The sequence below is a fragment of the Lepus europaeus genome, chromosome 12 (assembly GCF_033115175.1).
Source record: "Lepus europaeus isolate LE1 chromosome 12, mLepTim1.pri, whole genome shotgun sequence".
Taxonomy (NCBI): Eukaryota; Metazoa; Chordata; class Mammalia; order Lagomorpha; family Leporidae; genus Lepus; species Lepus europaeus.
In genome coordinates this window covers 61,384,100-61,411,241 of record NC_084838.1, presented here as the reverse complement: position 1 = coordinate 61,411,241, position 27,142 = coordinate 61,384,100, and positions in this window count along the sequence as shown.

Sequence of the window (27,142 nt, the reverse complement as noted above, 5' to 3'; positions counted from 1 at the left end):
TACAGGATTAGTTCTACCATGTATCCATTTAATCCTCACCCATGTTCATTTATCAAGCCTTTACTCTTGTCTACACTATGCATGGCTAATTTACATAATTCCTGATGCAATAGCAAATATGATAAACTAGAAAGAATGACAGTGGAGATATGAATCAGGCTCTCACCTCCATAATTTCAAATCTTTCTTTAACCCCATTTAATCACTTTTAGTTGTTTCCTTTCTTTGGACCAAACAGAGACATATAAGAGATCTTCAAAAGTCATGGAAAATGCCTGTTAAGAAAAAATTGGGCCAATGTTTGGTTCACTGGCTGTAGTTGCCACTTTGGATGCTAACATCCCATAGCAGAGTACGAATTTCAAGTCCTGGCTATTTTGATTCCAATCTAGCTTCCTTCCGTGCACATTCCAGGAGGCAGAAGATGATGGCTAAAGTATTTGGAGTCTTGCCACCCATGTGGTAGACTTAGATGGAGTTCCAAGCTCATGGCTTTGGTCTGACCCAGCCTTGAATGTTGTGGGCATTTGGGCAGTGAATCAGCAAAGGGAAGATCAATCCCTATCTCTCTGTCTCTCTTCCCTTCAAAAAATAAAAATTTTAAAAAAGAGAAACTATGGATTTTGAAAGGTTGTTGGTACCAATATGAACTTCTAATGCCTTGTTATAACATGTCTGGACAGGTTCTATATTTAAATACTAATAAAGAGAAGAAATACCAGTTTGAAAACAGCCCCTATTGAAGAAATGTTGATAAAATTAAAGCAAGAACTGACATAAAATTTATGCTGAAGCTTGGATGGAAGAGTGATGATCACTGATATTTTACAAGAAGTTTATGAAGACAACACCAGAAAGAAATCTTCAATTTACAAATAGATCATTCATTTACAGAAAGGAAAACAGACCATGTTGAATACGAAGTCCACAGCAGCAGACCATGTACATCAATTTGCTAATAAAAAATTAATCTTGTTAGCACCTTAATTAAAGAGGACAAACAAGGAGCCAGTGTTGCAGCACAGTGAGTTGAGGCACCACTTGGAATTCTGCATCCCATGTCAGAATGTCATGAGTCCAAGCTGCTCTACTTTCCATCTAGTTTCCTACTATTGTGCTTTTGAGGCAATGGGGGATAGCCAAAGCTCTTGGGCCTCTGCAACCCATGCAGGAAACTTGGATGGAGTTCCTGGCTCTTGGCTTTGGCCAGACCAAGTCCCAACTATTGTACCATTTATGAAGCAGGTCAGCTCTCCCTCTTCCCTCTCCCCTCTCCCCTCTCCCTCTCCCTGTTCCTTTCTGTCTTTGCCTCTAATTCTAGCTTTCAAATAAATACATAAATAAATAGATAAATCTTCAAGAAAAAAAGTCCAATAGTTGACAGTAGAAACAGTAACCAATATCATCAATAAATATTTGAACAAGGAGGAATAGACAACCTGAAGCATGCCTTTGAAGAATTGTAATAGGAGATGAAATGTGGCTTTACCATTATCCTGAAGTCAAAGCACAATCAAAGCAATAGTTACCAAGAGGTGGAAACAGTACGGGAAAGCAAAGGAACCACTCAAGAGCAAAGGCCATAGAAACAGTTTTTGGGATATTCAAGGCATTTTCCTTGCTGACTTTCTGGAAGACAAAAGTTCAATATCAGCTGATTATTAGGAGAATACTTAGAGAAGGTTAGCCATATATAGTCAGCATAAAACTACCCAGGAATGCTTTTCCAGAATATCCTTCTCCACTATAAGAATATTTGATTATTTTTCTCATCAAGTGAAGGCAAGTAATTCAGAGTTTTGAAGGGAAATCAATGGGCTTCTACCTTAAAGTCCTGATTTGTCAGCTTCTGGCTTTTTTGTTTTATCCTCATCTGAATCCATTTTTCTTCCATTAATACAGTAAAAAGACTCCACTGAAATGGTTAAATTACCAGGACACTCAGTTCTTAAGGGATGGACTAAATGATTGATATGATTGCTTGTAGGTACCTTGACCTTGTTGGAGCTTATGTTGAGAACAAAAGTAACTTTTATCTTTTAATTCTATTTTCCATGAAACTTTTAAAGTCCCCTTGTATGTTGCATATGCTTGTAAAACCTGGCATAATCAGGGGCCAGCACTGTGGGAAAAACTACCACCTGTGACTCTGACATCCCATATGGGCACCAGTTCATGTCCTGGGTGTTTGACTTCAGATCCAGCTCCCTGCTAATGAAAATCACTGGAAGATGGTCCAAGTGTTTGGGTACTTGCATCCCCATGGGAGACCTGGATGAAGTGCCTGTCTCCAGGCTTTAGCATGGCCAGTGTGGGCCATTGAGACCATTTGGGAAGTGAACCAGCAGATAGGAGATCTCTCTCTCTCTCTCTCTCTCTCTCTCTCCCTCTTTCCCTCTCTCCCTCTCTCTCTCTCTTTCTCTCTCTGCCTTTCAATATAAACAAATAAATGAATCTTGGAAAAAAAAAACTTGGCACAATCATGGGGACACTGAGATGCTTCAAATTTACCTCAAAACAAATGTTTTGACAAAGATGTATATGATTTAATTTCCTTCTTTCCATTGCAATATTTTCCCCATGATACAAGTTTGATGTCTTCCCTTTACTTAAACTATATACACCATGAGAAGTAATACAGGCATTAACAAGAAACATGAAAACAATAAATTTGAATATAGGATCTTTTTTCTCCATTCAGAACGATTTGTCTGAAGCAGTCCCATTCATAGTTTTAAATTTTTGATAGGAGTTTTGTTTTTGATGAAGCAGCTACTCCACACAAGAGTGCTAAAAATCTCTGCAGAAGAAACATGGTGCAGATGCCTGTAACCTGCCATTGTGACTATCTTAGATCCATTTCTGTCTTTCTCAGAGTTTAACAGTGACAAGTAACAGATGTACCAATGTTTTGAGTGAGTATAGTTTATTACTGGATGGCTCAATTTAAACTGGAAATGCATCAAGGTTCTAGCAAATCGTATTTTACCTAAAGAAGAAAAGCAAGGAGAATACTAAATATCTTCAAATAGTTCGTGGAAAATGTATATTATGAAAACATCTGCATGAATTTTGAAATGTTTTGCACTGAGATAAACTCACCTTTAAATTCCTTTTTCCATGCACTTTAAAAGCACCCTCCTATAGACCAATTAGAGCTAGAAACATCCATGGATTTCAGACATCCATTTATGGAGCAGGATGTGTTTAGCATAAGTCAACTAATTCTGATTGAGTACCTACCTTTTTCAGCTTACCCCAGCAGAGCTAACCTAGAGAATTTCACTTTTTCTACTTGTAAATGGGAACAGTGGTACCTACCACAGGAAATTAAGTAGGTAAAGGTATTTAAACATTCTGGAACAATTCCATCTATAGCAACATTTCAGTTCCCCATCTTACCATCCCTTTTTATTGTTGATCCTAGGTCTCACCACAACCTGAAAACACTTTATTTATTTACATATTCCTTCATTGTTTTGTTTCACTATCTAGAACATAAGATCCAACAGAACAACACCCTTACTTGTCATATGTCAAGACTTTCCTGCTGATAGGAGGCACTCAATATGAGCAAAATTTGTTAGATATTTAGTAGGAGAGCAACAAATGAATATAGGCACCTAGGGGAAAAATATCCATTCATTTAAAGTCTATTTTCTGGATACTTGTCTCTCTATATATATTTAGAATAAAACATTTTGTATGAGATGTCATAATCCTCATTTATATATATGTATATAAATATATGAATGCATAAAAATTAAATATTTTACCCAATGCCATAGCACTAGATAATGGAAGTCTTGGGAATTGAACCCACAAACTCACACCCAGTTTATGTTTCTTCCATTACAGCACAGCTGCCTACTCACTAATTTTCTCTTCTCAAGAGATGATTGTTATTCTTCCTTACCATACCCTGTTTTAGTCTACTTAATAGCTGGTAACTTCACCCATCCTTCCCAATGTTTCTGCAATGCTCTTTCCAGCCCACAATTGCCAATTCTGTCTGCCCAGGCCCGAGGTAACCAAGCATGGCTCTCAAACTCTGAGCTTGTAATACAATTGTCTCAATGCTATAATTTCTAGGAACTGGTTACTCAGCATTCTCAGAATTCCTCATTTAATTCATTATTTAAAAATCAGATACTCTGGGTTCTAATTCCCACATGGTTAAAGCCCCCAAGAGAAACCCTGTGGATTTTACTCCACTTTATAGGAAAGACTTGGAGGCCACACGTGAGCCAACTGCAGATGGATTCCACACGCGAGCTGTGCCATTTAAGGGTGACTGCAGTGGGCAAGGGCTTCCAACCCAAGCTGCTGAAATGGGGCCTCGGGAGTCTTTGGCAGTGTTAATTACTGACTCCTCTTGGCCTGCCAGTCAGGCTTCTCCACGCAAGGCCTCGCCATGTGGAATTTGCTCCTGGTGGCACTCCCTCTGAGCCCACATTTGGCAGCAAGCAGGCAACATTTTAAAAGATGTTTTTATTTGCTTTAGCGTTTGGTTCATTCCCCCCCCTTCACTCTGACACTTTGGGACTGAAATATGGTTTTTGCATTTGTGGCAGAGTTCCACAAAGTTCCTGGATCCTGTGTTTAATGGGATGGCTGCCGGAGGGGAGCACACAACTGGAAGCACTGACCTGGGTTTTATTGTCAGGGGTCTGTGCCCAGGTATCTATTCTATGAACAGCACAAAAAAGGGCATGAGACAACTTCTTGACCCTCTAAGTCACTAACCCACTATGGTTCTACAGCCCTGCTACACAGAACATACTCCATATCCATACAAAATCTTGGTATTATATATTTCTTTTAAGAACGCAAGCAAAAGGGAGCCTTGGTTGGGACAGAGCACTTTTGTGATGATTTCTTGAAAGAAAAGTCTCCACATTGCTTTTATGCTTTATTTAACTTGATCCTTCAGTTACAGCAATGTAAGCAACTATGCTATAAAACAATGCAAGTCATACTCACAAAGCTGTAATATGCTGTTCATTAGAATGGCTCTCTTAGCTTCTACTGTGTGTGTCCTCTTGCTCCACCGTAAGGCCTGAGGGAGTAAAAAAGAGCCAAGCCACTAAAATAGCTGTGATAGAAAGCACTGTGGTCATAGGGCCAATGCCAACACCAAGGGCACGCACCAACTGAAATGCAGATGTTCGATTTGGCAATGTGACATGGCATGTGGGTCTTTCAGAGTCAATGAACCAAACAGGATGACGATGAGGGTTTTCATCTTCCAGAACTTGAGCCCATAATTCCAATTGCTAGATTGAATTCTTTCCCTTCAGAAGATTAACTTAGCCAGTTGTTATGAACTCACACGGAGAGAGTACTTTATTCTTTTTCTTCATTTTGGTGCCATAACATTTTCAGTGGGAGCAAAAATAAAAGTACACGTCGAGGTACAAATAGATTCTCCGGCTCATCTGAAGTGCAGCCACTGGGGGAAATCCCCCTGGAGCAAGTGGATGGAAAGTTGTTTTTTCTTGAGGATCATGATCTAAGTTTCTAATTTTTAAAAATCCCAAGCTTATTGTTTCTACAGCTTGTATTTTCTGACACCTAAGTTAATAAACCACTCCCCTCAAAGTTCAGCACTGTGTTGAATTGGATCCCTACAGAATTCATATGTTGAAGTCCTAACAGCCAGCATTTATGAATGTGATCTTTTTGGCAACAGGATCATTCCATATGTAATTAGTTAAATTAAGATGAGGTCATAGTCCAGTAGAATGTGCCTCCTATCCAATATGTTGGGTGTCATTGTTAAAGGGGAAATTTGGAGCAGAGACATTCACACAGGGAGAACACTGTGAGAAGATGGATGCTCCTAATTCATAGAGGGAAACCAAGATGTCAAGGAGCAATATCCCTGGAAGGAGGCTCTGTGATAGAATTTGGTGTGCACACTCACCTTGCTCTTAGAAGGAGATTAAGGCAGAAGTGAAGCTGAGAGGTAGTGTGGTAGCAGCAGGAGGACGAAATGATGACCACCACTTGCAGCCCTAGAACGAGCTGCAGTGATTGGAAGTCTAGTTTGTCTCATCAATCTCCTGTCACCTTCCTAAGGAAAATAAACCAACCATTATCCTGAGGGAATCTTCCCCAGTTTGGGTGACATTTCCATTGAGGTTATAACCACCCACAAGGTGCAAGAATGGGTTATAGTTGAGGCTGTGGTTGTTACCCAATCCTCTCTTTAGATTTCTTCGGATGCTGGGCAGGATGATTGCTAAAGGCTCATTCATAACAGAGTTCCTCCCCCTTCATTTCTCCTGATCAAAGAGAGCTACTTCACTTTAGTACACATATTTAGGGGACAGCTTGCATCTGAGAAGCTCAAAGGAATCAGGCAGCAGTCATAACTCAAAGTTGAATATTTTTGTTGTTTCCTTTGATGGTAACATTCCCTATCTTAGGTTCAAGAGCTCTAGATCTTCAAAGTCAGAGTTGTAGATACAGAAAGCATAAATTATCCAAATGGATCTAGAAGAATAATTAGGGCCAACCCTAGTATCACTTTTCTTTTTGATCCAGGTATTTACCTACTGGGTACATAATACCATGCAATGGCCATTGATTTAGGTACCACTCCTGGGGGATGGCGTCCCCTCCTTGTTGCATCTTCTCTAAGTTGGAACCTCAGCTACTCTTTTAAAATGCTATTCCTCTGGAATGTCAGGCCAGCAGCTTCTGGGAAGTAAGATAAATGTTAAAATGTGTGGATTCACAGCCATACATTCACAGTGACCCCTTCTGTACTGAAAAGATCTCTTGGTCTAATGTGATATTGTGTATGAATCTGTGTTGGTGAATCAAAGGTCCCTGGATAACAGTCTCAAATGAGGACCAGAGAGCAAGAAAACCATATCCATACTCAGAATATATTGATTCCAAAAAAAGATAAATTGTTATTCCTTCTAAGGTAGAAAGAGTCTGTGTTAATCAGCTTATGCAGTGGTTGTTTGATATCCTCATGACTGTTGCCACATAGGGGCTCACTCTTGGTTTCCATCATTTGTAGGTTGGCTATTCAGCAGCAGTACCTAAGTCAGCTTTCATAAGTGCAAGCCTATAGTTTTGAATCATATGTAGCCTCATTCCTCACCATCATAGCTACTCTATTCATCATCAATTCTGTAAGCACTGGTCTATCTGGTGAACCAGACCCATCCTCAGATGTATTACATATTATACATCTTATGACTTGGTACATCTGGCAGAACCCAAACTATGTTTGAAAGTTCTGATCATTATGCTACCATAGCAGTAGTATGTTAGGAGCTATTACATAATTTTCTGGTGAAAATGGTATAGCTTTGTTCTAGAATATATGGATCTATACTATGTTTCTCTAATTATGGCTTGCCAAAATTTTGTGTAGCATAATTTTCCACCATCATTATCTCGGTTATAGTACCATATACTCTGTATAATACCATAGTGTCTGTCAGGTCTTGTGGTCCAAGCAGGAGGACCCTTTGCATTGTAGCCTAGACCTGCTAAAGAACTCTACTGAGAGGTCGCACACACAGCTGGCTGCTTTCTTTACCATTTGATTAATAGATTGGACTAGTTTTTCCAGTGTGAAATAAAAGAATACATCGCTTCATAAATTCCCAGGAATTCTCAGGGATGAGAGGTCCAAGAGGCAATAATTTTCCCTTTAGTTAAGAAGTGAGCCCTTCCATACCTCACTGATGTCTAAAACCTGATGATTTGTCTACAAAATCTGCATAGAGTTTTCTCCTGTTAGAATGTAGGTGGCTTACCAAAATATCTAGCATGCCTGCTGTTTCTTGTTCCTCTGGTTTGATCAATGTTATGTCTCTGATAGAGCAGGCTATAGCAATGTTCCACAGAATGTGCAGATCACACATACCACTTAGGAATGTGTCATGAAAGAAAGTGGGAGAGTTAACACAGTTGTGGGGCAAGACTATAAATACATACTCTTGTCTCTTATATGTGAAGGTAAATTACTTCTAATTCTCTTTCCCAATATAGTTAAAAAATGAATGCATTAGGCCGGCGCTGTGGCTCAACAGGCTAATCCTCCGCCTTGCAGCGCCGGTACACTGGGTTCTAGTCCCGGTCAGGGCACCGATCCTGTCTCGGTTGCCCCTCTTCCAGGCCAGCTCTCTGCTGTGGCCAGGGAGTGCAGTGGAGGATGGCCCAAGTCCTTGGGCCCTGCACCCCATGGGAGACCAGGAGAAGCACCTGGCTCCTGCCATCGGATCAGTGCTGTGCGCCAGTCACAGCGCACCTACCGTGGCGGCCATTGGAGGGTGAACCAACGGCAAAGGAAGACCTTTCTCTCTGTCTCTCTCACTGTCCACTCTGCCTGTCAAAAATAAAAAAAAAATTTTAAAAAAATGAATGCATTAACCAGTTCACTGGCTGACCAGTGTGTTCCTAAGGCTATGTTCTTACAAGCTTGTGAAGAGAACATAGCTGACAAAGCAACCACAATTGCAGCTACTACTTGGTTGAGTGTTTAGTAGTCTGTTCTCATTCTCCTGGACACACCTGAAATTTGCAGTGGCAAGACTGATAAATTAAATAGTAAAATGATGAGGAACACCATTTTGCATACTGTAGACCCTTAAGGGTAGCACTAAGCTCTGTCACTTTGCCAGGGTACAATCTTATTTTTTATTCTCTTTATCAGTTGGTGTAAAGGGGAATTTTCAAAAGCTTCTACATTGCCCTTCTTGCAGTCCAAGTCAAGAAATCAATGTGGAGACTCCTCCAACCATCAAGAGTGTTCATTCCAATTATACATTTGGAGTCCAAGAAAATGATTATTGTGTGGTTACCTAGTGGTAGTATCTAGTGGGTTATTGTGAGTCAAACCTTGGTCAGGACTACATTTATTTTTAACTTTGCTACCAAATGTTTGTTCTCACAGGACAGTCATGATGGCACTGTCCCTGGGTACCAATGTCAACTTAGACCTTGTGTGCACAGTATTTGAAATGTCTGAATGTTCCCTTTTCCCAAGTTTGTGGCTACCAAATAATTCAATTGAGTCTCTTTGAGGATAAAATTGATAATCCCTAAATACTTGTTATGAACCTCCTTCCTGGGGACTTGGGCTCTTCTCCATTATGTGGATTTTGAGACTGAACACTAAATCAACAGAAAATTTGGTAAGCCTTGATGATTGTCTACTGGAAGTTTTTCCACAACTCCTAATATGTTGACCACACAGAACAATATCTTTGGTGGCTGTCCATCTGTCTTTCCCCTGTGTTATATTAAACATCTCCACTGTTTATGTAGTCCATGCATCCTGCACTGTCACCCTGATCATGTGATTGCTTCTACTACACTTATTGTGCACACCACTTGGCTTCTGTCAATTAGGGATTTTACCACCTGTACTGTTACCGGAGAGCCCAGTTTTGTAGCAGCATCTACTGTGGTCAGTCCTATCTCAGAGCTGCCAATGATGTGGGCATTCCTTATTTTTTTGTTAAATAGTATCCAGCCAGGGCCTTCTCATGGAACAGAGTCAGATGAAATGTTTGCAGCATGTCTATTTTTGCCATCCTCTGGACCCCTTCCTCTGCTATTTCACAGTTCTGGTATCTTTGCTTCAGGCGGTGTGGGTCTTTGTGTTTTGTCAACCTACAGCAGGATCATTGCTTGGATTTTAGAAACTATATCACAGAGAATTACTTTCATATTGATAAACTCTATTGTCCAGCTTTAAGTCCCTGCTCCTTTTTCCCAGCACCATAAAGATCACAGATAGATTTTTCTTGGGTCTTGTACTTCTTTTATTATATGATCTCTTTCTTCCATAGGATTGCATTTTGGGGTCTGGAAGCTGGGTAATGTTGTATTATAAAAGTAATTATTGTTATCTATTGTTATCTAGATCCCAAGAGAAGTACACATTGGCTTGCAATACTAAGACTTATGTCTCATCTTCCAACAGGGGGAGAAAGACCATTATTACAGGGAAGATAGGTCACATTGCAAAGGATTCAGGATAATCTAGGGATTCCAGATTTTTCAGCTCACTGACCCAGATTCCCTCTGTAGTCTCAGGATTCCACTCTGCTAACTAGGGCCATGATCTTGCAGTAGCAGAATTACTTGGGTTGAAAATGCAACCTTATCCAGATCTCTTTTCCTTTTAATAAAACATCATGCCTGGTCCTCAGTGTTTTGTGCTTCTAGCTGTATGTATGCCTCTTTATAGGCTGTAAAGGGGACCTCAATTTTCTTACTTTACCTTAAATTGAGAATCAATTACCTTTAAATTGTAAAGTTTTGTTTAATGCATCAATGGCCCTAATAAAAAGCTGTCTGATTTGTGTCCTTACTGTTCCTAATTCCCTAACATCATTCACCCTGCTCTGGCCCTGTCCTGAATGTTGCAGGCACTATAAAGTGTATTCTCTTTCATCAGAATCCTATCTGAATTTATCATCAGGAAAGACTTTATTTTTTTAAGTTTTCATTCACTTTATTTTTTAAACTTTTATTTCATGAATATAAATTTCCAAAGTACAGCTTATGGATTACAATGGCTTCCCCCCCATAACTTCCCTCCCACCTGCAACCCTCCCTTTCCCGCTCCCTCTCCCCTTCCGTTCACATCAAGATTCATTTTCAATTCTCTTTATATACAGAAGATCAGTTTAGTATATATTAAGTAAAGATTTCAACAGTTTGCACCCACATAGTAATACAAAGTGAAAAAAATACTGTTGGAGTACTAGTTATAAAATTAAATCACAATGTACAGCACATGAAGGACAGAGATCCTACAAGATATTTTTTTAAAAATTGATTAATTTTCTATGCAATTTCCAATTTAAAACCAAGGTTTCTTTTTCATTTTCAATTATCTTTATATACAGAAGATTGATTTAGTATATATTAAGTAAAGATTTCATCAGTTTGCACCCACACAGAAACACAAAGTGTAAAATACTGTTTCAGTACTAGTTTAGCATTACTTCACATTGGACAACACATTAAGGACAGATCCCACATGAGAAGTAAGTACACAGTGACTCCTGTTGTTGACTTAACAATTTGACACTCTTGTTTATGGCATCAGTAATCTCCCTAGGCTCTAGTCATGAGTTGCCAAGGCTATGGAAGCCTTTTGGGTTCACCGACTTTGATCTTATTTAGACAGGGTCATAGTCAAAATGGAAGTTCTCTCCTCCCTTCAGAGAAAGGTACCTCCTTCTTTGATGGCCCCGTTCAGGAAAGACTTTAAACATTATACCACTATTGCATTCTTTTTGAGATGCCATAGACTGTGTGCCTTAAACAACAGAATTTTATTTTTTTATAATGTTGGAGGCTAGAATTCTGAGATCACAGTGTCAGCATGGTTGCACTAATCCTGGCTTACCCAGTCATTTTCTCTCTGTATTCTCACATTTATTCATTATTAATTATATTATTAATTATTTATTTATATTTGTGAGAGAGAACAAGAACACTCCCTTTCAATGTAAGCCTACTAATCCCAGCAGATTAGGACTCTAAATGTTTGACCTCATTCAACCTTATTTAAAGCTTCAATAGATGAATTTTGTGGGAAGAAGCCACACTTCAGTAAATATCATTCACCTACCAACAATGATGGGATCCTGTTCCAAAACTCCATTTTATGACCTGCTTCCTTGAGCCATTACTGGCACCAACTTTTAATTTACTTAGGAAAAGACTGAGATGCTGAGATTTCATGCAGGTGGTTTACAGAGTCACACCCCTAAAAACACCACCTGTGGAATGGCAAAGAAAGCAGGACAGAGCCTGACATCATTTCAACAGAACCATCAGTTGATCTCACAGAGAGCTTTTTTTTAACTTTTATTTAATGTATATAAATTTCCAAAATACAGCTTTTGGATTACAGTGGCTTTTTCCCCCCCATAACTTCCCTCCCACCCTCAACCCTCCCATCTCCCGCTCCCTCTCACATCCCATTCACATCGATTCATTTTCAATTATCTTTATATACAGAAGATCAATTTAGTATATATTAAGTCAATATTTCAACAGTTTGCACCCACACAGAAACACAAAGTGTAAAGTACTGTTAGAGTACTAGTTATAGCATTAATTCACATTGTACAACATATTAAGGACAGAGATCCTACATGGGGAGTAAGTGCAAATGAAGGCAAGGGAACTGAATTTTTTACCACTCCATGACATGTAGGCTGCTTCCTGAGAATGGGTTAACTTTGAGTGAGGCAGGTTTACTCAGCAAAAGACAATTTCCAACAAAGGACTTGGGGGTCAGTTTCAGCATCCATCATTTTCAGAAACTACAGTAATGAGTACATTAGTTCTAGAGGGAATCTGGGGGTCATAGAGTAGTATCCACCTAGGGCAAACAAAGCCATAGGTCAAATATTACATGATATTTGAAGAGTTAATGAATCATGAAAAATAGAGTAGGAAGGAGGGGATTTGTTTTGCTTATCTAAATAACTGAGCTTTTTGCTGCTTTTTGCAAATATTTTTGCTCAGTATATTTATATGACAGTTATAAATGGATTTCACTAAATAAATATAAAACATTTAAATATTATAAACCACATTAATTTTCTGTAGCATGTAAGTAGAGATTTCCTTAAAATTAATTTATAAGAACAGAAGCTGAAAGCATTTGGAGCATTTGGTTATTATTTAATCCTTTGATTAAAAAATACAAAATTATTAATTTTACTGCTCTCAACCCAATTCTACCTTCTTAGTGAATGCAATCTTGAAAATTAAAAAGTAAATCAAATGGATATGTTTCATGTATTATTTATTAATTTATTTTTAAATGTTGTCTGAATTAACACATATTCTTAAATTGCATGTTCCAAAGAAGAATCTTCACTAAGATATAAATTATCGACATGGAAGAGAATTCTACTTTGATAACTTGAAAAATAAATTGATCTTCAAATAGAGCTTCAGAAGTTATTCTTAGAAGCTATAAAATATTCCCCCCCGGAGAGACACATTATGGCATAAGAGGTTGAGTCACCACTAGCAATGCTGGCATCACATTTCAGCATGCCAGTTCAAGTCCCAGTAACTTCACTTCCAATCCAGCTCCCTGCTAATGTGCCTGAGAATGCGTCAGATGATGGCTCAAATGCTTGGGACCCTGACACACACAGAGGGGACAAGATTGAGTTCTTGGTCTTTGGCTTTGTCTTGTCCCTGCCCTGGACCTGCTCTGAATGTTGCAGGCAATTGCAGAGTGAGCAAGCAAGTAAAAGGTCTCCCTCTCTCCCTCTCCCTCCTCTCTACCTTTTAGTAGATGAAAATAAATAACACATTTTTTAAAAATGTCCTGTATTCGTGCATGAGTACTTGAAAGTACTATAATGGAAGCAAACATGTTTGGATTAACCTAAGACTTAAGTATGACATTATGCTTAGGTAGAAATGTTATAGGGGCCTGCACCATGGCCCAGTAGGTTAATCCTCTGCCTGTGGCATCGACATCCCATATGGGCACCAGTTTCAGTCCTGGCTGCTTCTCTTCCAATCCAGCTCTCTGCTATGGACTGGGAAAGAAGTAGAAGATGGCCCAAGAGATTGAGCCCTGCACCCGCATGGGAGACCAGGAGGAAGCACCTGGCTCCTGGTATCAGACTGGCATAGCTCCAGCCATTGCAGCCATTTGGGGAGTGAACCAACAGAAGGAAGACCTTTCTCTCTGTCTCTCCCTCTCATTGTCTGTAACACTACCTCTCAAATAAATAAATAAATAAATAAATAATGTAGCTTAAATTTATGGACAATCTTATCTATAAGCCATTTAAAATAAAACTCTTAATAAAATTTCCCCATGTGGACATACAATATGTACACACATATAACATAGCATAATAGACCAATATAGCAATTTTAATAATAGCTTTTAAAATCTTTAACTCTTTTTGTCGATTGCCAATTGGTTTGAATTGCTTTTTGTTTTTAGTAACCTCAGTTAACCATACTTTCTCTCAGTTGGTACTGTTAATACATTATTGGCTTCATCTGTTTACAGGACCATCCCAAAGTACTGAATACAACAGAAGTGGCTGGAAAAAGTCCATAGGAACCTATAGGAGGACAGCTAAACACAGAACCAACAAAGCTTTAGTTTTATGAGCAGCACATCATATATAACTGTGGATGACAAAAGACTTTAAGTCGCCATGTTTAAAATTATGAACTCATCAACCAACAAGAGGCACTTGCTTACTTCACAGTATTTTTGAAAGCACCTGTAGGATTTTACAAGTATTTAATCCTTTAGGCCTCTGGGGCTTTCTCATTAAGATAACTATCATGTCTAGTAACACAAGATCATTAGACTTTTTAATTCTCAAACATTTGTATTAATAGCATTTTCCATTATAGAAACTTAAAGTTTGGTACCACATCACATCTTGACAGTACTTCTAATATAATCCAAATAGCCTGATTGGTTGGTGTCTCTATAAGATGAGAGACATAGGTCCTTCGACTTTTTTCAGTTGGGCCCAAACTGGAAAAACCAAAGTCCAAGATTTACTAGAAATTTTAGAGTCCAAATTGTTTGAAACTTTGATTTTTTTGAATGCCTGTCAAGAATGCCAAGAAGGCTCAAAATCCAAAATATCTGGTTGAAATAAGATTCCTTAAAAATCATGACATAACATAGACCAAATTTGATCATTGTTACAAGATGATTATTCAAATCTTTGAAAATAAGTACATATTTAAATAATCCATAGCTGCTAAAATCAATCAAAGATAAATTTTAATTTGTGTGACCTGAATCTCTGCATCATATGTTTTAAACTTGTTGGTAGAAAGAAACTAAAAACATTTTATATGGTTGTGCTTAAGTTTACTGGTTGAACAAACTACACCATGTTAGATATTTAAGAGGTGTTTTCAAATACATGATTCTTAAAATTTATAGAAGGCATTGGACCTTCTGGTAAATGTTTTCTTAAGTTGTTATCTAATGGTTGAAACTGTTTGCTAAGTATTCATGTGATATTGCTATTGTCAGCAAGCGATCTAGGACTTGCTCCCTCATTTCTCTATTCTAAGCCCAACTTGTTCTTTCATTTCTCTATTCTCTTCAAGGTAGGAAACTAATTCTATTATGAAGGAATCTGTAGGACGCACAATTTAATCTTTAGACCTTATAAAAGAGATGGCTAACATTTTTCTGTAATATCATAGCCAAAATAAGAACTTAAATAATAATCTCATAGCTAGATTCACTTCGCCATCAGCGAAGTAAGCAGTAAGTAGAAAAAACCTCCCTTTCAGACCAAAGGGAAAGAAAGTTTTAAAGTGAGAATATAATTTTCCTCAAGGGCATTGTCTACCTTAGAAAAACTACTACAGAACATGCCTGTGACTATAGACTTGTAGTTCAGGCCACCGAAGATTAGAGATGGGACACGGGCACTCCCTTGACTTGCATCCTCTGGTCTGCTTTAACACAAACCAGGAGGAAAAGAAAGCTAGGCATCAGAAGAAATGGGTGGCAGGCCTATTAATGGCTGATCTGTACAGTGATCTGCCCTCAAGGAGACCCAACAGGCCAGTCCACTGCAGTGGCTTTCAATGTAGTAAGCCTGGGCTTCAGCAGAAGTCAGCTTGTGAAGAGCCCTGGCAGCTCTGCCAAGAGTTGGATCACTGGAAATGGACCTGCCCTGGAGTCGAAGGATGCCCAAGGTCAGAGCCACAGATCTTACTGGCTCTAAGCTGAAAAGCCCTTCACTCAGCCCAACTTCCAAAGTGACCACTGCAGCTGAGGGGATGGTCAAGTAGGGTCAGCAACATTGCAGGCAGAACTGTAAATTTCTTGTTAGAGATGCCCCCTGCCTTTACCTGGCCAGCTCTCCTCCCAGGCCAGCCAAGTAATGAAAGTCAACAGAGTGCCTTCCCCTAGGAGGTTCACACCTCCCTTAGGATATACCCCATGTGAAGAGATAGATAGGTCTGGGCCTCTTAACTTACAAGGCCTAAAGCCCACCAGATTATTATCAAGCCCCTTCTATCAGGTTCTATTTGCCTCTCAATCAGAAAACTTAATTGTAGCTTAGACAGCACCTTTCTTAGCTCCTCTAATAATGACTCTGTCCTTTGTTCTAGACCCTGTCTAGCGTACTTGGGCCTCATTCCTTTGTAATCATAACCTCTACCACCAATGGCTCTACTCCCAACCTGTGTGTACTGATGGTCCTCTTCCCCACTTAATGCTGTATAATTGTTCAAACCTGGTAAATGCCACTCTTAGGATCATTGGTTACTATCCTCACTCTGTCTTTTATGACCTTGTCTAAATATGATCAGAGTCGGCAAACTTGGAAGGCTTCCATAGCCTTGGCAACTCATGACGACAGCCTAGGGTGGTTACTGGCGCCATAAACTAGAGTGTCAATTTGTTGGGTCAACAACAGGAGCCACTGTGCACTTGCTCCTCATGTGGGATCTCTGTCCTTAATGTGCTGTACATTTTGATTTAATGCTATAACTAGTACTTAAACAGTATGTTTCACTTTGTGTTTCTATGTGGGTGCAAACTGTTGAAATCTTTATACTAAATTGATCTTCTGTATATAAAGAGAATTGAAAATGAATCTTGATGCAAATGGAAGGGGAGAGGGAGCGGGAGAGGGGAGGGTTGCGGGTGGGAGGGAAGTTATGGGGGGGGGAAGCCATTGTAATCCATAAGCTGTACATTGGAAATTTGTATTCATTAAATAAAAGTTTAAAAAATAAATAAATAAATAATGTAAATGTTTATCATAAATAAAATAAATTAAATCATTAAATAAATTGATTTACATTTACTTATAGCTTAAAGAGACAGAAAAGTATACTTAGAACACAGAAAATTAATATAATAAATATCTTTTTCTGAATGTTTTCAAGTTAATAATGGTCCAAATTTAAAAACTCCACATGAAAAGTTTCACCTGATGTTCTCAAAAGTTTAAATGACTTAAACTTTATTTTTAGAAGTGAGCACTCATCACTTGAGAGGGATTTCAAGTATTCTCTTAACTTTTACTGATTGCAGTAATGATATGGCACTCTCTGTAAGTGGGTTAGATACTTCTCTTTTGCCCAAACACAAGAAGTGTGAGAATGATGTACTCTATCATAATTATAACTTACTGCTGACTAATAGAGTATGACTGGGCCCTTTACCAATAGCTTTAACTGTATGTATTAAACATTGCAAAATGGATCTTTGGGGTAGAATATTTTTACTCTATAAGAAATCCCTATTACATAATGTAATTCAGTGATGTCACTTTCAAAAAGAATAAAACATACAATAGATACCAAGAATTAGGGCAATTAAAGCTCTGGCGCCAACATTTGTCATAATTATTTAACAGAAACCAATTTGTACTGGAGTCTCGTAGACATTTTTCCCAAAGCTTTCTAACTCATTACCCCATTTTCTCACACTATTCTAATAAAGTTAAGACATAGTCTGGCTTTGGTCTTTTTCTCTTTGCATTTTAAAACTTTCTGTTTTATTCACATTCCCATATCTATAATTCCAATCCATCCTTCTTTTTCTAAACTCTAAGCAATACAAGTCTGATTGCCCACTGAGGATGATCTTGACTCCTTTCTGCTTATCCTCTGAATCAGGTAAATTTCCCGTACCTCTTAATTCCCTCAGACGTATCTTTACAACCCATTCCCTATTCTACATCCTCACAACTTGCATCTCAACTTTGGTTTAGATCACTGTGAAGGCTTCCCGATTATTCTGCCTGCTTAGCACTCTATTCCCTGCTCGTCAATTCTGCACATTATTTGCATGCATTACTTAGAAATACTAAAAGGCAAGTGTAATCAGGTCATTCTTCTGGTTACAAACTTTGAAGACACCCCATTTTCTACAAAAATTGTTAAGGTCCTTGATGTGACAGAGAAGAATCCCCACTGCCGGCCCCTGGTTTCTTCCTCAACACACAGGATCTAAGATGTCTCCCAAGAAACACAGCCATGTGAACTGCATAGCATTCTCCTGATTCACACATAAAACAGGCCCCAGGGACTATTGCCTTTGCCAGTGATTTCCATTTCTGTTTCATTTGATTGGGAAAGTTCTTCTCACAATTTGTAACTTATTTCTTACATTTTCTTATAAAAGTTCTTCCAAAGATTATTTCACCTTCCCACTACAACTATTGTGATCACTTCAGATGACAACTTGATTGCATTAAGGGATACCCAGATGTCTGTTAGAGCATTATTTCTGAGTATGTCCATCAAAGTATTTTTGGAAGAGATCAGTATTTGATCAGTGGACTAAGGAAGATCTGCTTTCACTCAATATTGGCAGGCACCATGCAATCAGCTGCAGGTGAACAAAAAGGAAGCAGAATGGTGAATTCTCTTCTTCACTTCTGGGGCTGGAACACCCAACTTTTCCTGTGCTTGGATATAAGAGCTCAAAATTCTCTGGCCTCTGAACACCAGGACTCACACCAGTCCCCCTAGTTTCTCATGTCTTTCTCCTTAGACCATAAGTTACAGCATCAGCTCCCTTGGCTCTCAAGTCTTCAGGTGTGGTCATGCTACCAGGTTCCCTGGCTCTGTAGCTTGCAGAGAGCACACTGTGAGATTTTCAACCTTCATATGTACATAAACCAATTCTAAAAAATTCCCCCTCATATATCTATATATCTATTTTACTAATATTCTCTTTCTCTTTCTCTCCCCACCACCCTCCCTCACCTCACCTTAATACAAATAGGGTCACCATGTAATTTTTTTTTTGTCTACACTGGTACACTCTGAAAAGTGAAAGAGGATAAGACTAGTGCTAAGCTCCAAAGAATACTAGGGCAAGATCATAAAGTAGAACTTTCCTGGGCAAACTAAAATGCACATCCCTTACCTATAAGTCAAACTAATTATTTCCTTTCCTCTAAGCTTCTGCTCTTACCTTGCATCAACTACTATACCAGTACTCCTTGTATTGCACCAGTATTATCCATGAGCATGTGCCTTTCACATACTATATTTGGAACTAGACCCTTAGGGATTAGGTAATACGCTTTATTGTCTTTGCATACATGACAGCTACCACAGCAAATCTGATGAGGTCATCAATATATGTCATAGGATAGAAACTCTATAATTGGATTGTACAAAGAAAGGAACCGAGGAGCAAAGCTGATCTGCCAAAGCCATATATTTTACTAAATTTTAGATCCATGTTAAGCCAGTCCAAAGGCACAAAGTTCCATGCACTATGCTCAGGATAATACTTAGAACCAGATTTTGGAGAGAGTGTGAGCAGCCAGGATCAGGAAGCTGTAGACATGTTTGACAAACAGCATAAGGGTTGGTAGTGTCCAGAAACCACAGATTAAATAGAAGCCAGATGCAGATGAAATAAGAATTGAGGAGTTCCCTCCCTGAAAACAAAGTTAAGATAAATAAAAGGGTTAAAAATCAGAAGAAGGGGTCCAAGCAGCCAACATGTAACACAAATGACAAGAAATTCTAAAACTTGGAACAATTTAACCGTGGCTAGGTCTGTGAGTACAACTTGAGTTTTACAGTCAGTGATAAGAGAACGCTAGCAGTAAGTATATTTAGTTGGCACCAATTGGTTATATGTACATGGTTGTATATATACACAATGTTCCTACTTTAATAAGATCTATTCATATGGACACAAGACGTGTGAAAATTTTAGTTTATACATATCTGTGTTTCAAGTCACGTGCTAAATACAAGCAATAAATCATTTTTATCTTATCCACTGATTTTGTTTCTAATACTTTAGGTTGTCTTAATGTGCAAGATAAATTTTTCTTATTTCTAGAAATTAGCTAAGCCAAAGATATTGTATTTTCTTTCTAATGAGGTTAATAGGGAGAATATTTTGATTATGCAAAGTTTTATTGCTTATTTAAATGTCTTCTCTTCATAAAGGCCTTTTCAGACTTCGCCTTAAATTGCCCCATCTGGACTCAGAAGACAACAAGTATAAAAATACTTTCTAGTCTGTAACACATTTTATATTTCACATTAGATACATTTTTACCTCTATTTGCTCATTATTCTGCACAGAGGCAGAAAGTCTGGGAAGAGCCAGAGTGATCATGAACTTGATATTACTAACTCTCTTAAATAAATTATTTCTATTGTATCATTTCCATTTAAAGATTTTTTTTTTCTGTGATTCATTCCCCAAGAAACATGAATAACTTTTCCCTTGGGTGTTTTGCTTCTTTGAAGCCTGGTCTGGCCAATTTTTCTCCCACCACTGTTGTTTTCTTTGTTATCAAGAAAGCCACCATCTGCTTGAAAGCAAGGGTCCTTTAATGGGACTTGAAGTGCTAACAGTGCTGCCCGAGGCAAAAGTCTGCAGTTAGAATTTGGCGAACAACCATATTTGCTTTCATCGTGGATGCAAACACTTCCCCTGGGCACCTAGTATTCTCCTGGGTTCTCTGTTTATAGACCTCCCTGGTAGCATACTGCCTTTCCAGACAATGGCTATGCTCCTCTGTCCATTCCATTTAGAAGGCAGTTGTCTTCTAAAAATCAACACTGTGAATCAATCCATGCTGAAATGCTGCTAACTTATGCCCTGCACTGACAAGGCTTTCCAACAAAAGAAAAAGGATGAGTTTTCCATGGTGTAATTCCTGGTCAGAATAGAATGCATTTGGTAAATCAATAACTCTGTTATCCCCCAAAACATGTGGTGAGAGCCAATCTTGCCTGGGTATGACTTAAGCTAGGGTGACATCAATATTTGGTTTAAATTTCCACAAGAGTTACTACTGTATGAAACTATCCTAAAAAATCCTGTTAACTTTGTGTTAATATAACAAACTTAAATAGGAATGAGTTGGCTGAAAAGTTAAGTCCAGAGAGGCAATTTGGAAACACTTGACATTCAAAGAGAGATAGCAACCATCAAGAAAGCCTTTGTAGCGTTATAGAGGATAGCTTTATCTGCCTAGAAGACATATTGCTCTTACTCTAATCCAGGTTTGTCTATAAAATCCTCCCCTAGCAGCTGTAATGGGCATTTTGCAAATGACATTATATAGGAGGCATTTTACAGGGGGGCATTATGCAGTGCACATTAGTAAAATGTATTTTTGTACTTCCATGAATTTGTGAACTAGTAGACTGCACTAATGACAGGCATAGCAGAACTACATTTAATGAAGAAAATTTAATTGAGGCAGAAGAAGCTCTATAATTTAAGAAATCACATCTTCAAATGCTGTGAGCCTTCTGAAATTAATATAAGGAAATAATCAAACCAACACGAATGAACAGGGAGCAAAGTAAAAAAATTGAAGCAGAAAACACTGCTGGAACAGTTGACAAAAAGAAAATGTGTATTATAATAGATTATAATCTCTTAGAGAGGGGAGAGTGGTGATTATAAGTACATCTGTGTGTATGTGTGTGTGTGTGTATTATATCTATGCTGGGGTAACTCATATATAATTTACTTCCAGATATTTACTTTTGATAATCTCCTTCTCATTAAAAGCTGTAAGTAGAAAGTATTATTCAAATAAACTAAATAGAATCTTAATTCCAATTCAGAATTCTCAAGTATCCTATCATAAGATCTATACTTAGAATAATTTAGCAGTTTCCAATAGCATTTAGAGTAAAAACCAATTTTATTCAATAGTCTGCAGGTTGACCCCCCAGCCTCAAGCCAGCCATGGCTTGATCATGATCCTCTGATCATCTGTATCTTTCTTGAGTGCCTCAAAAACTAATTTTTGCTTTTGGGCTCTGCCTACCTCTGGCAGATAAGAATCTTAATCGCTCTGTTTTTATCATGACTGGATCCTAACATGGATTCACTATTCTATATATATATATACAACCCTTGGGGTGAGCAGTGCAGCATAATAGACTCAGCCACTGCTTAGGACTCCCATGTCCCATGTCAGAGTGTCTGGGATTGAGTCCCACCTCCACTCCTCATCCAGCTTCCTGCTAATGCACAAGGGATGATTACCCAAGTCCTTAGGTTCCTCCCACACATGGGACACCTAGATGCAGCTCCTCGTTCCTAGCTTGGCCTAGCCTGGCCTTGGCTGTTGCAGCCATTCAGGTAGAATGGAAGATTCTAGCAGATAGAAGATCATTCTCTCTGTCTCTACCTCTTTTCCTGTTACTCTCTCTGTCACTCTGTCTTTCAAATTAAAAGAAACCTTAAATAAGTACAACCTCCTCCGAGAGACTCGCTGAATCATCCATAAACAGATATCATCTTTTGTCCCTGCCACTCAACCACTCTTTTATCTTAGAAGTCAATTTCTTTCCCTTACAGGGTGGATCCCACTTTGTGCTTTGTGACTCTTTACCATTGTTTAATGGGGCATCGCTTGTCTCTCCCACTATGCTAAAAACCACATAAGGGTGGGGAACACATGTGTCTTGTTCACCAGTTGTTGGACGACCCCTAGCATGGTGTGTGGTTCACATTAGCTGCTTGTCTTGGCTGGCAAAGGTTCCATAAAAACATGCCCAAGGCAAATGCTAAGTGCTAATTCCACATTAGGAGACCAATCCCAGGATACAAAGTCTGACAGGAAAAGAAAGTGAAGTGAGGAAGGAAGAAACACAAATATGAAGTCATAGTCCGTGTTCTTGATTACCAAGTTGGCTGCAGCATCAGAAGACAGAAAACTTGAAAGATACTTCCAGATGAACTAAGCAGAACTACTATGCATTGGAATAATGGATTTCAGGGAGGAAAGGAAACCAATTTATGTCCTTTTTTTCTCTCATTGACCAAAGTTCTCCAGTAGGCAACCCTGCCCAATCTCTTGCACCCCCAACCCCGCACTTTAAGGTATCCACTAGGGACATCAGATCACAGGCCCTGTCATGTGCCTCATTTAAGTTGCAAAGGGGTCAGAAGAAGAGTTTTATGGGTTTGGTCAGGGCAAGCCAGGCTCCAGATCTATGTCACTTCTACTGCAAAGGGTATGATGGAGGTAGTTCCAGAGCAGAATATTCACCAGAAGAGGCTGAGAATGTGGGTGCTCCCCAGTGGTGAGTAACTACACTGCAGTGGTAGCAATACCAGTGACTCTCCATGATTAAGTGGCTGAGGGACTAGCAGGTATTAGATGAAGGAAGCTGGAGAAGATGCTTAAGTTGGGTGCTTGATCAGTGTTTGTTGAACGAATAATTAAAGAATACTAAATTTAATGTGATAGTATTTAATGTGATAGTAAGCCAGCTTAGTAAAAGGATCCACTTAGAGCCTGAATAGTTTGAATATTCCTTGTTTTACAGAAATTGTTCCCGAATATTACCTTTCTAAATATAATGTAATGCTTACTACTTCCAGACGCTCAAAAGAACAGAATCTATTCAGTATCTCCCAGTTCAACTCGTGATTTCAGGCCCCATGTTCCAATGTTCTCATATTCTGCCCTGCTATCCACACATTTCCCATTTCTCACAGTTATTGGCTTTGGTCTGGCCCATCTTTCTATATCTCCAGGATAGATCAGCACTGATTTATCAGGCATCCAGTGTGAACAGACAGCACAGAAAGATGAATTGACTAGGACCTATGGGAACTAGATTTTCATCTTATCTCAGTTCCAATTTCATGGAAGCATATCCTAGGGTAGGCTTAGCCAATGGCATCCTAGTAGTGAACCAGTAAGAAAGGTACATAATCTGCAAAGGAGGGGCTTTGAGGATATATAATATTCTGGCTGATTCTCCATGAGAATCAGAGAGCTCAAATGGCATGACAATGTGGAGCTCAACTTGAGTTGCCATGGATATTCAAATAAAGTTGAGATAATGTATGGAGAACTACATAACTGAAGACAGGGGAGAACAAGTTTTATAGTTGACACGTTTTGTCACTTGGTTTGATTTGGAAAAATATTTATGAAGCTGGTGCCAGTTGCCAAATAGCAGGGCCTGGCAGAGAGAAGAATGGAACTAAATTTTTTGAGCATCTGACATGTGCTTGGCAACATACATACAATTGTGAAATGTATCCTCACCAAAACATTTTATGGAGGTACTACTACTTCTGTTTTAGACATGAGTAACTGGAGGTTCAGTAAGGTCATGCAGCTCCCATAATTAAAGGCATAAGATTTGTCTGACTCCAAGTTTTATGATTTCCCAGCACTTCAAGTTGGCTTACAAAGTGACAAGTTCTGAGGAGGCAGATTTTGGGATTTCTCACCTAACAGGCTTGAGTCAGCTCAGGGGTCTACCACCAATAGGTTGTAGGGACTGATGTCAATCCAACAGACTCATTGCTGTCATTGAACCAAATATTCCACCTGCAGCTCTTCCACTGCCTCAATATCATGGAGGTATAATCTCTTTTCAGGGATGCTTGAGATTTATTTTTGTCTTATTTATTCTACTGATATATGAACTAAAACCAATATCCAAAATAAAAACTGTTTGTGTTCTATGCCTTAAGGAAGGTAAAGTCTTCTTAGAGAAAGAGTATTCATGAAATTACTAGCAATACCAGATAGGATGTGCAGGGGCATGTGTGCATATGTGTTGTCAACATAGATACAATAGCAGATGTTTTCAGAGGGGTCACCATTTTGGAAGGTGAAGGATATAACAAGATGAGGTCTGAGTAGCAGGAAGAATGTGGAAAAAGTATATGTAAGAATGATGATAGGCAGGACTGGAGCAATTGCTGTCTTTGTTCAGGACCACTGGGATAACTACCATAGTTCTGTTAGCATAGACCAAAAGTTTGGTCCAGGGTTCCCCCTCCTCAGAAAAACAAACTCATGTACACAAGAAAGCACACTATAATTCCCCTAAGACCTCTGCAGCCACTTCTCACTTGATTTCTAGTCCTATTTGTTGGAATAAAAAGTTACCATCTCCTCCTCATCTCACAGCTTTGTACCCATTACTTTACAAAACACAGCTAGTCTACCTACACGAAGATGCTTAATGGGAAGGACAGAAAGAAGAGGAGGAAAAATAGACATGTTCAAATGTTTAGATTTTCTTCAAAGTTAAGGAATAAAGATTCCATTTCCTGTTCTATTTATTTTGAATAAAAGAAACATAGGGGCAGGCATTTTGCCTAATGTTTAGGACACTGGTTAAGGCCACTTGCATTCCACATCATAATACCTGAGTTCAATAATTAGTTCCAGCTACTGACTCCTGCTTCCTGCTCAAGTAATTAATTTCTTCTATTCACAGCTTCCAGCCTGGGCCCTGCCTACCCCTGGCAGTTATGGGCATTCGGGGAATGATACCAGTGAACAGGAGTTTTCTCTCTCAAATAAATTAATTTTTAAAAATAAATAAAAATCAAAACTCGTGTCCAAGTGATGGCATGAATGCATACAAATTGCTTAGTCTAAAATGTAGTAATAGATAATAGCATTCATGATTGAGTAGAACTCCTGCAAAAACTACTTTTTCACTGAATCAGAACTTTCCTATTCATTAGGAATAAACATTTTTGAGTTTAAACACTTGTTTTCATCCCAAAGGTAAAGTTTTAAGAAGTTGAACAATAATATCCCCAGCTGCTTTCTAGCTAAGTATGGATGATGAAAAAACGTCACACTTCTACCTTCACAACTATTGGAGATAAGTTTTCGTGTACAGATAACACAAACCTAGATGAACTATAAAGTCAAAACTTTCCAAATGTCTGATCCACAAGGAAAGTAGATTCTTGGAATAATTGTAACCCTTTTACTTAATGGTAACAACATTAAGAGTGTAACCCAGAAGCCCCATGTCTCATCAGCTTATGTATTCAAGAGGTTTCACATTAACAAGTAAGCCCGACTTACAAAAGTGAAGAACTTATCTCCTAGATATAATAAGTGTTAAACTTGTGCCATACTTATTTCAGAACTATTTGGGAGGGGTAAGGGCAAATGAGATACATGGAGCTGAAAAATTACATATGCCTCCCCAGGTCCCCATTCTCCCAGATTTAATCGTCTCAGAGGTAATCACCATCCCAAAGCTATTTGTATTCCTTCCTGTCCATGTTTTTTGGAAAATGTCACCATATATATGTGTATGCATCCAAAAAAATATATTCCAATGTTTCTTGTATTTTAAAACATATATAAGTGGCGGCATATTGCACTTATCCTTTTGCAATCTGCTTTTTTCACTCAACATTTTGTTTTTGAGAATTATCCATGTTGATGTAGAGAGAAAGTTAAACATTATTTCAAACAGTAAAAACATTCCAACTCACCGAGGAAATCTTGAAAAGTCTCCAGGGTATATCGTGGATGTCCCAGGAGTATCCTATACACACTCCATCATCTCCCAGGTCTCCTGCCCACCACCATGGTTGCATAGCTGCCTTGGCATCAGGCTCCTCTTCCCCACTTTCTCAGGGCTGACTCAAAATTCTATAGACAGCTAGGCTGGTAGATCCAAGACCTGTGGATGCAACTGACCTCACTGCTGCCACTCTCAGGGCTAACCAAGCAACTACTCTTGCCCTTGTCCTGTGCTCCTGAGCAGCATATGCAGACCATTGTTTCCAGATATCAACGCCCCAATATTCAACAATCTCAACCAACCAGTAGTGAATGGAAATGAGAATCGGTTTATACTAACTGATTTATCCTTGTTTAACTATTAAAATGGCTGTGTCTGCTACATGCTCTCAATCTGAATGAGCTCTCTTAATTTACACAGAGAGCTGTCAGCATTCTCCTGCCTTACTTCTTCAGGTCCTTCTCCTCTTGACTGAGTCAGACAGGGTTCCAAGCTCAAGTTCCAACTGTAAAAATGTTTCTTCATTCTCCTCAAACCTTCCAGGAGCTAGGTTGCTGAGTGAGCTTTTTTTCCCAAGAACCTTCTGTTTCCACCTAAAATAAATGCTTTGTAACTTTCTACTCTCATCCTTGTTGTATATATTTCATATACAGATGCTTCTCAACTTATGGCAGGATTATATCTTGACAAACCCATCACAAGTTGAAAATACCATAAGCAGGGGCCGGCACTGTGGCACAGTGGGTTCAAGCCATGGCCTGAAGCACTGGCATCCCATATAGGCGCCAGTTCGAGTCCCAACTGCTCCACTTCTGATCCAGCTCTCTGCTATGGCCTGGGAAAACGG